Here is a 16,722-nt window from a genome sequence, read left to right on the forward strand (position 1 = left end):
TAGATCCAGGGTGCCTTCCATGCATGTGTGTCCCAGTACATCTCATAATGGCTTACTGCCACCTGCTGGGAGAAGAGAGGTAGCACTCAAGGGTAAAATCTATCTCAATGAACCAATAACCCTAAGCAGCTGTAACTTCCTGTTCTTAGTCCTCTGGTGTCCCTGTAGTTGTTAAAACAGAGGCCTGTTGAAAATAAATCTAGACAGTTCAGAGAAACATCCTGCTGCTACTGCCAGTCATTCTGAAAGCTTTCATTTGCCTGGTGAAGGACCCACCCATTGGCCCAGACTTCAGTGAACTTTTTAATTGTTTTTATTGTTACCTTTTTTGTAACTTTTTATTGATACTTTGCAATTAACGTAATGCTGGGATTCATTATGCTATACTCATATAGGTGCTTAAAATAATTTGATCAAGTTCCCTAGAACTTTTTCCTTTCCCCTCCTTCCTCTCCCATCTGATTGCTCAACTCTCCTGATCTCCCTTCTCTTATTATTATCATTTTAATGAGTGCTTTATAATTGTGTATATAAACAACATTTTGTCCCATATGTGGAAGCTAAAGAGACAGGAGAAAGGATAAAAGAGGAATTTTACAAATATAGAAAGGAGACCAATAGAGGAGAGGAAGAGACTCCAGAGGGAGGGAGGAGAGGAGGCCTGGGGAAGGAACTCCAGCAGCTATTGCTGCATTCAGTGAACCTGGAGATGCAAAGAAAGGAGCCTCTGCCCATAGGAAGCAGCTGTCAGTGTTGAGCATGCTCTGTGGATGCTCCAGGGGGTAGGCCCAGGGAATTCCCTCAGCATCCGTGTCTAGATCATGATCATTACAATCAAATGCCCCTAATGTTTCCTAAGCTAAACATGTTTGAGGTTGATATTTCACTGAGATCCAATAATACTGAAAAAGGTTTTACGGGTATCCAAATGGATACCTGTCAATACGATGAAAGCTAAATTTTTTGGCAACGTGATTATAGTTTATCAATTCTACATAAAATAATTTTAAGGGCCAAGTATAATTGGTGACATTTGCTTCTCTCTTTAATTCACAAGGATGAGGACTTTATAATGAGAAGGCACAAAAGACATTTTAGAGTCTTTATTAAAATTAATGTGATCACTTGCTTTGCATACAATCATAAGATAAAATTTGAAGTTATTTATGACGATGCTCATATGGTTATTATAAAATTTTACCAAGAGTACAAGTATTTTCCTGTATTATTTTCTTTGTATTACTACTTCTTGGGTTATTATTTTTCTAAGTGTTTTTAAAAAGCAACTACCATTTTTACACAAAAAAAAGGAAGCTCATCATTAAGAGAGAATTAAAAGAATTTCTTACACCTCAGAGCGATGGATAAATTAAAATGGACATTTCCTTCTACCAACAGAGAATACTAACAGCAAAAACAAACAAACAAACAAACATAAAAAACACTACATTTTCAGGATGAAAGACATTGTGCCCCTCCTAGGATCAGGAGCAAAGCAAAGATGTCCACTCTCTACTGCTTTCAACACAGGACTGTACGTTCAAGCCAGTGCAATAGAGCAAGAAAAAAAAAAAAAAGTCGCAGTGATTGGAAAAAGAAGACATAAGACTATTTTTATTTACAGGTGACATGATTTTCTATGTTCAAAAATCCCGAGGAATCCCAAAAAGCAAAAACAAAGAAATAAAACACAAAACTAAAGCTAATAACAGGCTATAAATTCAGTATATAAAACTACTTATGTTTCAACATACTAACAATGACCATTTGAAAACCAAAATAAAAATACAATATCATTTATAATTGCCAAAATAACTTTAGATTAAAAAAATCTAAGAAAATATACTGAAAACTGAAAAAGGCTAATGAGAGACATTAAAGATCTAAATAAAAAGACAGGGGCTGGGGAGATAGCTCAGTCAGTAGAGTGCTTGCCTTGCATGCACAAGGCCCTGGGTTCGATCCCGAGCACCAAAAAAAAAAGACAGGACTAGTCATAGATTGGAAGTAAACATAGTGAGATGCCAACTCTCCCAAATTTGATTTGTAGGTTTACTGCAATTCCTTTCAAAATCCAAGCAAGACATGATTATTTTAAAATTTATAAGGAAAGGTAAAAGAAAAACTAAAATAGTTAAGATAAATATGAAAAGAATAAAGTGGGAAGGATTCACACTACCTGTTTTGGAGATTTACCATACGGGTAGGTAAACAGACTACAGTACTGGAGGGTTAGAAATATAGCTCAGTCACACTGAGTGGAGAACCCGAAAAACCCACAAACGTACACTCAACTGATTTTGACAAGGTCCAAAGCAGGCACTGGAGGAGGGGAAGCCTTTCTAATGTGCAGTGCTGGAGTTATTGGATACTCACAGACAGAAAATGTGAACTTTGACCTAAGCCACAAGCATTGGGCAAACATTAACCCACATTTTCAGATCACAGATTCAAAGTAAAGTGTAAAATGATAAAAATTTTTAAAAAACATCATAAGTGAAGAATTCTTAGACTTGATTACAACATCATGATTGATTAAAAAAAAAAACAAAAACAAAAACAAAAAAACAACCCTCAGGTTAGCCTTCATTGAAATAACAATATTTCTTCTGCTATAGTACCTATTACGAGGGTAGGAAAAAAGAGACCACAGTGTTGGGGAGTTTGTTTGCAAGCTATATACATGATAAGGACTCATATCTAGGATTTATATATAAAAACTCAAAGCAACAGTAAAATAAATTAAGCCATTCTCTTAGAAAAGAGTTAAAAGACATGACAAGATTTTTTTTTTTCCACTGAAGAGGACATACACAGGGCAGATAAGCACATGAAAACATTCAACATGATTAGCAAATGAAGGCAAATTAAGACCAATGTATCTCTACACACCTATCAAAAAAGTAAAAATGAAAAATAATAACAGAATAATGACAGTGTAAAATGTTACAGTCATTCTGGAAAATGGTCTGGTAGTTTCTCAAAAATGAAAAACTAAAAATACACTTATCGTACAACCTAGCAATTGCCTTCCTGGCCATTAAACCCACAGAAAGGAAAACTTACATCCACACCCAAACTGGGCACATAATTGTTCACAGTAGTCTAAAATGTAATAAAGAAAAACGAAATAACCCAAAATGTCCTACAAGAAGTGAATGGTTAAGTAAACTGTGTACATCCACACCAAAAATACTGATCAGCAATAAATAACAACAAACTTGATTGATAAAATGACTCGGATTGATCATGAGGAAAGTACCTTGAGTGGGTGTCTGTGGGGCATGATCTCAAAGGGTCACATGCAAATGATCCATTTATATAACATCCTTTCCACAAGCTACCTTAGTGTGTTTTTCTGCATTTCATTAACATGACTTACACATATAATTCTGTTAGATGTCATCTCCAATGGTATTTGGGGGCAGGTGCTGGGAATTGAAACCCAGGGGCACTTAATCACTGAACCACATTCCAGCCTCCCTGTCCCCCACCCTTTTTTTGGGGGGGGGGCTCACTAAGTTGTTAGGACCTCCTCACTAAATTGCTAAGCCTTTGAGCTTTCAATCCCCCTGCCCCAGCCTCCCGCCCCTCCCTATACCAATGGCATCTTTTCACAGATTGACAGCTTTAGAGGCTTAGGGATGGGGGAGGGAAGAATGTGATTGAAGGGGGCAGAACCAGGAGACCTTTGTGGTGAGGGGATAATTCTCTATCTTGATTGTAGTGGTGTTTACCAAATCTAAACCTATAATAGTAAGACAGAGAACTGTGTGCACATTTTATCCCATTGTTGACTCCCTGGCTTAAGACATTATCCGTCATCTCCAGGAAAACTGTGTGAAGGGAAGACAGACCCCCTCTGCACTCTCTCTGTTGAATCTGTCATTTCAAAAGAAAAGCCTGATTCAAAAAATCCTACCAGAGAAAAGAGAGAATGATCTTTGACAATCAATTGTGTGCCTCTGTGTGATGAAATGACTTCTTAGTGAATTCTAAGGAAGGAACCGGTAGGAACCCATTGACTCCTGCCAGACCCCTTTACTTCCTCCCTCACTCCCCGCCAACCCGTTCTCCCACTGGAGAACACAGAAGATCTTTATCACTCAACTCCACATCATCTGACTTAATGATTTATATATCTGTGTCCTTCGACTTGATACCAAACCCAGGTCCACACCAAGGTCATCTTTGAAACCACAGTGTTTAGTACAACTCTTATTATGGGTTAAATAGGGTTGGGGAATGACTACATTGATTTTAATGAATAGAAGAACACATAAGTGAATAATCTCAGATAATGTCTAGAGAAGTTTGTTACCTCTGCAGGAAATATTTTGGTAAATGAAAAACACCTTCATTGTAGTAATAGGAACATCTTTCTGAGAACACTCCAGCTCTTTGGTTAATTTGCTCAAACTGAACAATCCCAAGTCTGGCCAGCAGGGAGAAAAACTCCTTAGTTTAGAGAAGAAAGTCAACCATCTGCAGCACTTATATATTCAATTTTATCCAAGGCCTACATTCGTAGAGCTAAGCATGTTTCTAAAGTGATCATTGTTTTTATTGCTCTTGTATGTGTCATTTCATATTTACCATGAACTTGCAAATTCCCCATCTACAATCAGAACTTCCATCTATCTTGTCAATATATCCTCTTCCTCCCCTAAACCCCACCATAATGTTTTAAATATCGGTTTAAAAAAAAAAAAGACATAAAATTTACCATCTAACCACTTTTAAGGAAGCAGTTCAGCAACAGGGTTTTTCCATAGTGCAACAGACCTCTAAAACTTTTCTTATAAAACTAAAACTCTGCACCCGTTGAACAACTCCTGCTTCCTCTTCTCCCAACTCCTGGTAACCACCATTCTTGCTTTCTGTTTCTATGAATTTGACTCTTTTAAATATTTTATATAAGTGAAATCATACAGTATTTGTCCTTTTGTGACTGACTTACCTCACTTAACCTAATATCCTCAAGGTCCACCAGGTGGCCTGTGATGGGGTCTCCATTTTGAACGCTGAACAATATCCTATTGTGTGCATCCATCTCATGTTGCTTATCCTGTCATCCCTCGATGCACACTTAATTGTTTCTTCCTCTTCGCTATTGTAAATAGCATTGCTATGGATATGGGTGTGCATCCAAACATCCTTTTAAATATGGAGTAAAACACATACATAAGTGACTTGTCCCATTTTTAAATTCAGTCTTGCCTCTTTGAGAGACACACATCAAGATGAAAAGAAGCAAAACCAGACCTACTATTTACTGAAAAGTCGAATCTATTTCAACTGTTTCTCAAAGCATAGGCCACAAGCCTCAGAATTACCCAGTATGTATGTGAAAGGAAAATCTACCAAATCGGAGCCTGGGAGTGATGGGCAGGGTCCCATCTGCTGCGGGGGGGGGGGGGGGGGTCTGCTGAGATACTAACATTAGAGAACCATGACCTTTGGCCACATGTCCTTGGGCACACCATAATTAGGCACACAATCCAAGGATAGAGTCCAAAGTGGGTTAAAGTAGCAAATTGTATTCCAAAAACATGGACAGCAGAAGACACAGGGAATTAAACTTCTGAAATATACAGGATTCTGATGGGAGAAGTAGGGGCACGACTGGCTGCCACCTCAGCCCCTCAGAATCCTTTCTTTGCTCACCAGTTTTCTCAAATATTAAGACAGGCAAAGTGACTGTGTGCCCTTACCTTGTTTCCTTTTCTGAACACATTGAACTAAAATCCAAACTTACTTAGTTACAATTGCACCATAATTTATTGGCTTGACATCACATTTTTTGTTTGCACAGTCCTGTGGGTTTTCTGCACGCAGCTGGGTGGCTCTGGGTGGTCTTTCCTGGGGTCACTCTTGCAGCTGCTGGCAGCTCCAGGAGGTCTGATGGCCTTACTCCCCTGTGGGGCCTTGGTACCAGAACAACCTGTCCATGCAGTCTCCTTGTCCAGCAACCTAGCCTGTGCCTCCTTACGTGACTGCAGGAGGGCAGACTCATCCCCTCCACAATGTTTGTCATGCACCAAGATCAAGTCCTAAAGATCTGCTCACACATTATACCTATGCTCAACAATACTCCATGTGTCCATGAAAATCTAAGAGGGTAGTCTTGTGTTATCACAATTTTCAAAAGCTTGAAAAGAACCATAGGGTGACAGGTATGCTGATCATGAACATTTATTAAACAAGTACGATATTCCAAAATAAAAAAAAAAAATCAAAGTTGAGTCAAGGGGTGGAAAAATAGACTTCACCTCTCAGTGAGATAAGTGGAGAGGTCACATTGCCCAGGGCAGGTAGGAATCCTTGCAAAGTCTTCCACAGTCTGCACTCAGCCACAACACCTACGTCCTTCCCAAAGCAAACAAAACACACTCACCCTGTCACCAAACCTGCAGAATGTTATCCAGTCACATCATCAAATTCAAGGTCTAAGATCTCCTGGCCTGCATTAAGTCAGATGCAAATAAGTCCTTCAGGTGGGGTATAAACACCTATTAACTATGCAAGTTCTCTTCTTCCATACACTGGCACAGCTTGGTGATCATGGGACAGGATCATGACCCTAGACCCTCTCTGAACTTCAATATCTTACTCTTAAATCTTCAAAATACACAATGAATATACATTAAAATGGAGCCATTTGTAAGTCATTTTGTAAATTACATTCCCAGCTGCCATAGTAACCAATTACAAAGATGGCCTCAATGGAAAAGAGGAAAAGTAAATCTTCATTCATTAACATTCATTAAAATTTGTCTTCATTTAAAAGCAATTTCTTCATTTGCCCAAGTCTTTGATCTGATCGGACCTCAAGATCAATGTATCCTACATTACCAAGTGGTTTATAAATGATAAAATGAAATTATTCAAGAATCCTGATGTAAAAATTGTATTGGATCTACCCAGGCTTCTACTGAAAAAGGAACCAAGTGGAGGAAACCAAAGAAACACTCCAGGGGGTCCAATTCTTTCTTTGGATAAGACTGACTAGCTGTGGATTTCTGGGAGAATGGGGGCAAGAAAAGTTGGAGACAGACAAACCTGTCCCAGGGTAATTAGCAATGTTGTAGTCATTCTGAGAGACAAAAATACACTTGAAAATAAAGACCAGTTCTGCAAACAGTGACCACACCACAAACCAAAGGAAAAACTTCCCTTGTTCAAAATGCAAAAGGTATTTCTGGTCACAATGCTGGGTTTCCAGGGTACACCCACATATTATATAGCAATGCTGTACCCAGCAGCAGCACCCTGCTTCCCCAAATAAACATACATGTGTGTACACACACAGCACATTGTTCATTCACATTTCCTTTCTGTTGGTTTATTCCTAGTTGCAAAAAGGAAGGGCCATGGTAAATGAGCCCAACTGTTCTGAAAGGAATCAGAGAATTCTGGAAAAATAGCGGTATTGGAAACATAGGGTTCAGATTTTCCAAATCCCCACAAAAAAACAGGGTATCTAGATTGCATAACCAAAATCCCATAAGCAATATTTATAATGCAATTAGGAGATAAGATGTCTCTTGACCCCCAAAATAGGAATGGAGACAATCACCCCACAATGCCTGCACTCTGTCAGCATGTGTGGGGAAGAGCAAACAGTGTATCTGATGCTTCTGAAAACAAGAGATCTCCAAAAGAGCCAGCTAGAAGTACAGGTGGCCAGTATGAGAACAGCACTGAAACCAGCAGGAATTTGGCTTTTCCAACAAAACTTTTAAACCAGGGTTTCTTTCCAAGAGAAGACACCCACACCTCTTAGGAGTAGAATAAAAATTAAGCAGGTCAGAGATAGCAGACATTGAGAGAGAAAATTCAGATAAAAATGAGAACAGAAGTAAAAATCTCAGGAAGTAAACTATCCTCACCCACCCCAGTACTGGGGATGAAAATTAGAGGTGCTTTACCACTGAGCTATGTCCCCAGTTCTTTTTCCTTTTTTTAAATTTTGAGACAAGATTTCACCAAGATAATGAGGCTGGCCTCTAATTTGGAATCCTCCTGCCTCAGGCTCCCACGTCACCAGATGTGCACCCCCACACCTTCTAGACTGTTGTATTTTTTAATACTACATGAAAGCGACAAAAGAAGCATCTCTTGTGAATTTAAAAGAGCTATCTATACCAAGTTTTCTTCTCAGACAAAGGTCAAGGAAACTGATTCCATATAAATTAGGAAACAAAATTATCAAAGCTAAATCCCACACAAAGTTCTATATGAAAAATAGAAAATAGCAGGCAGAACAACAGCTAAGAAATATGTGTCCATAAAACACTGCAAAGCTGTAACTTCCTATTTCAAAAGAACAATAAGAAAATCGTACTAGACAGCAATGGAGATAAAAAGAAACAACTAATGATATAAAATAGCAACATAAAGCAGAATTGCCAAAACCTAAATATGAAATGAAGGAATTAGAAATGAAGGAAAGATACTCACTAGAAGGAGCTTAACAGTAAATAACCACAGCAGACTAGAGGAATTTTTTTTTTTAAATAAAAATGGAAGGAATAAAAATACCTAAAGAAAAAGTGACAAATATTGTAAATAGACAAAGAAGATACAATATATGGATAGTAGGAGCTCTTGGAGAAAAAAATTAAATCAAGAAAATTACTAAAATAAAAAAATGGAAAGCACATACTGAAAGAACACACTGCCTACGAAATAAAATCAATCCATTACCAAGTCATGTCTCAGCAAAATTGTTAGAATTTAAAGAAAGGAAAAAGCATCTGGACCTGTAGACAAAAAGAACATGAACTTGGTAAGTAAAAAGAAATAGAGTTCATCATCAGACTTTTGACAGCAATATTTTAATGCCAGAAAAAAAACACAGAAACACATTTAAGATAATTAAGGAAAGAAAATGTGTTCCAAAGAATTGTACCTTCCCAAACTGACTTTTAAGAAGAAAAACAAAGAATAAAATCAAGCTGTTAAAGACATAAAAGAACTCAGGACACCCTGGTCCTGAGGAACATGAGAGACATTAACACAAGGACTGGTGTTCAACACTAATTATGTCTTATCTTTGCAACTAGAAGATAGGAAATTTCAAGGGAAGAAAGTACTGGATACAGTGGTGGCATGCCCTGCTCAAAAGGAGTAGAATACAGCTATAAAAAGTGGAGAGAGCCTATGCCCTTCCCAAAAAAAAAAAAAAAAGAAAAAAAAAGAAAAATAGCTGCTTTTTACTGCTGGTGATGGTATTAATATTGTTAATCTGAGATAATTATTCTGAGGTGGGATGAAGTAAATTAGCCTTCAAGAATACTCTATTATACCCAGTGTTTGAGTATTCACATGGATTTTCAATGAGCAAGTCGGAAAATATAGATAGAATATAAAATGGTTAAGGAAAATCCTGTAGTCCTGAATTTGAATTGGCAAAATAAGGCATAAGGTAGTTTATCTTTTAAAACACATACACAATTTTATTCCCTTTATCTGCTCACTGAAAAGGCTCAGACAGAAAGACAGCTCAAAAGCAATGAACACCCTACACTTGAAATGTTTTTTTTTTACTTTTTTTAAATTAAAAATCATAAATTTACATAGGGCAATGTTATTTGATTCATTCTGTTATTTTTTCCCTTCCCCCCACCCCTCCCACCCCTCTTTTCCCTCTATACAGTCCTTCCTTCCTTCCTCCATTCTTACCACCCTCCTTATCCCTAACCCTAAACCTAACCCTAACCCTAACGCTAACCCCTCCTACGCCCCCTTATATGTCCTCATCCGCTTATCAGCGAGATCATTCGTCCTTTAGTTTTTTGAGATTGGCTTATCTCACTTAGCATGATATTCTCCAATTTCATCCATTTGCCTGCAAATGCCATAATTTTATCATTCTTCATGGCAGAATAATATTCCATTGTGTATATATGCCACAGTTTCTTTATCCATTCATCAACTGAAGGACATCTAGATTGGTTCCACAATCTGGCTATAGTAAATTGAGCAGCTATGAACATTGATGTGGCTGTATCTCTGTAGTATGCTGATTTTAAGTCCTTTGGGTATAGGCCAAGGAGTGGGATAGCTGGGTCAAATGGTGGGTCCATTCCAAGCTTTCTGAGGAATCTCCATACTGCTTTCCAGAGTGTTTGCACTAATTTGCAACCCCACCAGCAATGTATGAGTGTACCTTTTTCCCCACCTCCTCGCCAACACCTATTGTTGCTTGTATTCTTGATAATCGCCATTCTAATTGGGGTGAGATGAAATCTTAGGGTAGTTTTGATTTGCATTTCTCTTTTACTAGAGATGTTGAACATTTTTTCATATATCTGTTGATTGCTTGTACATCTTCTTCTGTGAAGTGCCTGTTCATTTCCTTAGCCCATTTGTTGATTGGATTATTTGTATTCTTGGTGTAGAGTTTTTTGAGTTCTTTATAGATTCTGGAAATTAGTGCTCTATCTGAAGTATGAGTGGCAAAGATATTCCCCTCTGTAGGCTCTCTCTTCACATTACTGATAGTTTCCTTTGCTGAGAGAAAGCTTTTTAGTTTGAATCTATCCCAGTGGTTGATTCTAACCACTAAAAGAAACTAAGGATTTTGGGAAAATGATTGATTCCAAGTCTGGGGCAAGAAAGTGTAAGATAAATGCATTTATGTTTAGAATATCTTTTAATATTAGACAATAAGGAATTTAAGTGCCAATAAAATCACATCAAAGAGATTGAGTGACAAATGGAGGAGACTCCTACTACAGATGGGGCAGGTAAGCTTCAATGAGGATAAGAATGGTCATGCATTCAGCCTGTCAATTCTGCTTATACTCAGATGGGGCTGCCAAATCTTGGGCTTTTAACCTCCCAAAGTGTGTGTTAAATAAACCTCTATTTCATAAAGTTCCCAGTTTCAGGTGTTTTGCCATTTTCACAGAAAATGGACTAAACCAGACAACTTCTGATATTGGTATAGTGTACACAAATATAATTTTTTATGATAATTTCAGTATCTTTGGGTGGAGGTATACTACACATCTAATAGTGCCTCAGAAGAGATTGGCCCAATCTGTTTCAAGTTCAAACATAACCTAGACATGGCTTTGGAAAAAATAATAAATTTTGTAGTCAACTGTGTTCCCTTCATGATGATCAGTTTAAAGTAATTTTATATTCTTTCTAATTTCCTATACTTTTAAAAATGTTATGAAATAAACAAGCATTATTTTATGATCAGAAAGATTTTTTAAAAATAAATTTTATATCTCCTTAGAAATAGCAAAGAATATGCCAAAATTGTTAGCATTGTCCATGATTTTGGATTTTGATAAATATTTCACAGTTAAACAAATAAATGGCTTAGCTATGCATGCTAGTGCAACTTAACTAAACATGTGTACAGTGTGTGCAACACGCAATCTCTATGGAACTCAGGTATTCATTGTGTATCCAATGCATTTTCTTATCCCATTTCCAAATGTCATAAATAGAATTGTGGAAGATTTTGCTCCACAAGTATATAACTATTCTTCACCTGGTGAATCATACTGATTATATATAGACTGTTACTATGACTAAGAATTAAGTAAACAAAGTAAAATTTATTCTTAAAATACTAAGTCAGATTCCAGATCTAAATATAGAATCCACAGCAATAGACATGTAGACCTATCTTCTATATTAGATGCTTAAAAGATAGTCAAAGAAGAGCTAGTAAAAAAATGTAGAGTATCATTGACTCATTAGACTCTACATCTCAAGACTTGCATTAGGTCAATAAACTAATACATTTTTTGTCAGCACAATTAACATTTATAGTTTATATAAATACATAATTTTGGGAAACCTTTTGGCAGTATTTACTAAAAGCTAAACACATATTCACCTATGACAGCAAATTTGTACTCCTTGATGTATACACAAGAGGAATGAGAAAAAGACATGAAATTTTCAAAGCAGTGTCATCCATTCCCAAAATGAAAACAATCCATATGTCTAACAATAGGAGAATGGATAGTGTAGAATATTTATGCAATGGAAATACTATACATTGATTAAGAAAAGAATAACAAAGAAAGAAAGAACTGCTATTATGTTAGCAAAATCAGCCAGGCACAAAATTGTATATTCTGAACAATTCCATCTGTATGATCTGTATGAGAATGAAGAACAGGTAAAGCTACTCAGCAGTAATAGAGGTCAGAACATTGGTTACTCTGAAGGTGGGGGCATGAGAGAACTTGGGCCACATTATTAAAGGCATATATTTTGATTTACAAGTTTTTTAAAAAATAAATAAACTCAAGCACTTTTTAGAAAGAATTTTGCTTCATTATTAAAATGAATTATCTGGGAGTTATTTTTTTCATCTTTATATTTTCCAAGTTATTTACATAGAATAGTTATTATTTAATAATCAAAAAAATGAGCTTATTTTTAATATTTCCGATGATGAGCTCCTGAAAGGTAATAGATATAACAAAGCTCTTTGCATAATTAACTAGAGCATCATATGTATGGAAAATGAGTTGGACCATTTGATGAGGAAGAAGCGCGAAGTTAAAAATACCTATGAGAAGAAAGTCCCCCAAATACACAAATATCTTAAGGAGGTATTGACTTTCCCTTTAACATCAGATGAACTTGTACCAATTTTTATTTAAATCTCACAGACTCTTCATTGGATTACAGATATTGATTTTGAATTAACCTCAACAGTTTAACTCATTAAAATATAATTCCAAAATATAACTAATAAATGGAAGTTATGAAATGATATACTTGATATATATTTAATGGGACTCAATAAATGTAGTTTAATTATACAGTGCAACAAGATTATAAGGTTTCTGGAGTCCCAAGTGGACAATAACAACTCACTATGTATGTTCCACTTCAACAATAAGGGTTAGCAGCACATTTCACCAATGTACATACATTTCAGCAGGCTACTAGCAGGTAAATGAATAGAGAATACCACATTTATAAATAACAAAAACTGATCATCCATTCTACCTATACCTAAGCTTAAAAATATATATCTAACAATCAGCAAAACCCAAAACTAGAAGCATCCTGGAACATAACCAAATGAGGTAAGGAGGTGATACATGCAGATAAATAAATATTTCACATGAGACCCAGATGTTTGATTTAATTTTTTTTACTCTACATACAAGAAACCAGATTGATGAATGTCACATAGGAAATCATTTATTTCAAAGGTTAGGCTATAAAAAAAAAATACTATAGTGGTTACATTTTTAGTTCACAGTGTAATAAAGCAAATGATAATAATGCTCATGAATCTAATTGGTTGAGGACCACCTTGTATTCATTATCTTGTATTTTCAAGTGACCTCAACTCTATCATCATCTTTATGAAAATGATACATAAAAATCATAAAAAGTACCCCAATTTAACTGCCATGGTGGGTACTACACAGAGAAATTTGACCTTAGGAACAGACAGATTTAACACAAACCATATGTAATCCAAGATCAGAAAAGCAATTTGAATGGGGAAATTTTGATCCACAATTTGAACTTATAAATCTTCATTCACTGTTAGCAATGTTGACTATTCTCCAGTTTTCAGTCCAGCTTATATTGATTTATATTATGTTCGAGATTGAAGTCTTTTAGAATTGAATTCCCTAGCACTAAAAAATATTTTAAAAATTAAGTGTTCTTCTTTTAATCTTTTTTAAAAAAATGTTCTTTTATGTCATTCCAGAGGGATTGTTTTTTAATGTGAGTAGGCCCAATTCCTTATTTTTCATCTCAATCTGAATTCCTCCCTGGCTAAATTCCTTCTAGTCTATGTCATCTTTGTTCAGTTTTTGTTATACCCTCCCTAGGGAGGAACCACCAAGTAATGAAAATGACATTAAATCAAGGTCTTAGGAAGTATTTGCTCCAACACTCTCTTTTTCTTCCCATTTTATTTGTTTGTTTTTAAACTTCACCCATCTTTTGGGCTGATGAATTCCAGTGCAAAGGATTATGTCATGTCACTCATCATTTTTAACTCTGGGTTATTGGGTAAGTTTACATATTTATGTTAAAGAGTTCCGGAAGTTCAGGGGCACTTCCCAGAACTCTGTTTGCACAGATGCCACAATATCAGGATGTGGTGAGAGAGAGAGAGGCATGTGGGGGCTTTGGCCAACCCTATGGTTTCCTAGATTTGGATATTTTAGGGGAGGAATTACATGCTTCTATGACCTTTGGGAGACAACTTGTAAGATGGATGGGAGCTCTGTGTATACACTGGGAATGTCCTGTGTTTGGCCTTGCTTGGGGAACAGCAAGAAGTCAGAAAGGCAACTAGGGTGGGGCCCTGGGTGGTATTACATATCTTCACGTATAATTCTTGATGGCTTTCCCTCTTTTCAGTAGGAGTCTTGTTTTCTACTACCTGTCTCTGTGGCACTGTTCCAAACATGGTTGTTTAGTGACCTTCCCTGCAACACACACACAAATTGCTCAGCTGACTGAGTACCCCTTGATGAGAAAACAATCATCAGCCTCTCAAACTGGAAGCACATTATCTCTGTCTAAGCAAAATTTCTATGTAGAATAGCCAATGAAGATAAAAAGGACTTTGACAGAGTGGTGTGGCATTGAAACTGCCCCCGAAGGGTTTAGAGGGGCGTCGGTTGAGAGTTGGCTTGACTGGCTAGGAGTTTTATGCTCCCTATAGCCATTGAGGGAATCCAGAAGATTTTTTGAGAAGACATCTGGGATTGAGGTCCTACAAAGTGGAACCTTTTAGAAACTGATGGAATTCCAGGGACATAAAAGTCGGGAGCTGCTGGTAATCATCTGGAGCAGCATTCACCAGCAGAAAGAGCTGCTGAGAGGTGGTGTTGGGAAGGATGCAGGCCAATGGGAGTGGCCACCAGAGCTGCTGCTATGGTAACCCATGCTAACCACTGCTGGAAGTAGTAACTGGTGGAAGTTGCCATTGCCAGAGGAAACAGCCAAGAGGATCCACGGGGAGCTGTTGACTGGAAGCAAAATTGGGTGTATCTAGCAGAGAATTAGGTCTGTGGATCAGCTACTTGAACAGTTTTTGGGTGGAGGGTGTTTTTCTTGTAGTTGTTATTCTGTTTAAACATGCTTAAGTGAATCATCTTTGATTTTGGAGAAAAAGAGAATGACTCTGAGTCTTGGTACCTTCTACACTAAAAGAGCAACCTAATTTTCTTTAATGCCAGTTTCTCCATGTGATCCTGCATTTCTATGAATAGCAGTATTAATCTATTGGTTACTCAAGTGGAAATACTCCATTATTGTTGACTCCTCTACTTTCCTCTTACCCAGATTCAACTGTGCTTTAGAAATTAATTTATATCAAGTGGTCCAAGACCCAGTCATACTTCCCCCATCCTCAATTCACACACAGACTTTTGGAATTATCTCCAAGAGCACTATCAGGTCCTCACAGTGAATGTTTGAGAAAATCCCCCCTGACTTTGGGCAAGGGGAAGAAAGAGTAATGACTCAGAAATACATGAGAGCATTCTGTTCTTCCTCCTGCCTTCAGGGGAAACTGTTTTACCAGCGCCTAACCTATTGGGGTTCTACCTACCTATTTAAAGTTGATTTCTCGTGGACAACAGATCTACAGTTCTTGTTTGTTTGTTTTAACGATTCTGACAATCTCTGTCTCATAATGGTTATTTGAGACTACTGATATTTAAAGTGATATTTAAAGTGAATTAATATCTACCCTGTGTGTATTACTAGTCTCTATTTGATAGCCTTCTTCTTCTCTTTTTGACCACATATTTTTGTTCTTTTATGGCATTAATTGAGCATTTTGACTGATTCCATTTTACTCCTTTCTTTTTTTTTTTCAGAAAGGCATACTTATAATTCCTGATACGCATTTCATAGTTTTTTGTTCAATGACTAGAAATCCTTATTACTTCAGAAAATATTACATATTCATTGAAACACACCACCTATCTAGTGATTTATTATATAACCATATCATATTTATTAGGTAAGCATTCCAATGACTTTTATATTATAAAAGTAAGAAGGAATTTCACATGTTGGTTATGTTTCATATTATACACTATTTTAGGCCTTTATTTTATAATATAAAACTTGGAATAACATTCTCAACTAATATTTTTGTTAGATGTAAATGACTCCAACAATAAACAATACTAAGCTAAGTACTGTTCTTACTTTTAAAATCTAACTTTTAAAAGTTTGATTTTTTCAGTCAATACAAAATGATCTAGTTCACACTATGAACTTTCCAAAATTGTTTAAAACCAAATAGTCTTTGTTAAAGATTAGATTATAAGAAATGTTTTCTATGCTGTTATTTTAGAAAACAAGATTCTGGTACACATAAGGAACTTATATAAATTCATACATGGTGACTCAAATCCTATCAACTTTCAACCTGATACCACATAAATCAACAGTTATTATACATAAACAATTCGAAATTAAAGTTTATAATGGAAATGTCAACAAGTCATAACTAATACACATCACTACTGATGGGTTCCACTGTACTTTAACCAGGCACAGCAGTGTGCATCTGATAGCTTAGAAAATTAAAGGTATCAGAGTTATAAATAAGGAATACATACATATAAACATAGCAATGCCAAAACATTAGAGCCATTAAAAAAAGTTGAATTAGATGCAATTCAAACACATTTTGTAGTTCTCTCTGTAAGCCACTTTCCATTGATTTATTATTTTAAAATA

At 36.4% G+C, this 16,722-nt stretch overlaps 1 long non-coding RNA gene across 2 annotated transcripts in view; it reads right to left on the reverse strand.

Annotated features, from left to right (window-relative positions):
• Positions 1-2,275, reverse strand: part of LOC306666240 — an 83,960-nt gene extending 81,685 nt beyond the window's left edge. For both annotated transcript variants that reach the window (XR_013765243.1, XR_013765244.1), the window contains exons 1-2: positions 2,180-2,275; positions 1,449-1,532 (exon numbers count right to left, since the gene is read on the reverse strand). This is a non-coding gene — a long non-coding RNA (uncharacterized lncRNA). The remainder of the gene's footprint in view (positions 1-1,448; positions 1,533-2,179) is intronic.
• Between the last annotated feature and the right edge of the window lie 14,447 nt (positions 2,276-16,722).

The sequence above is a fragment of the Sciurus vulgaris genome, assembly GCF_902686455.1.
Source record: "Sciurus vulgaris genome assembly, chromosome: 7".
In the NCBI taxonomy this organism is placed as follows: domain Eukaryota; kingdom Metazoa; phylum Chordata; class Mammalia; order Rodentia; family Sciuridae; genus Sciurus; species Sciurus vulgaris.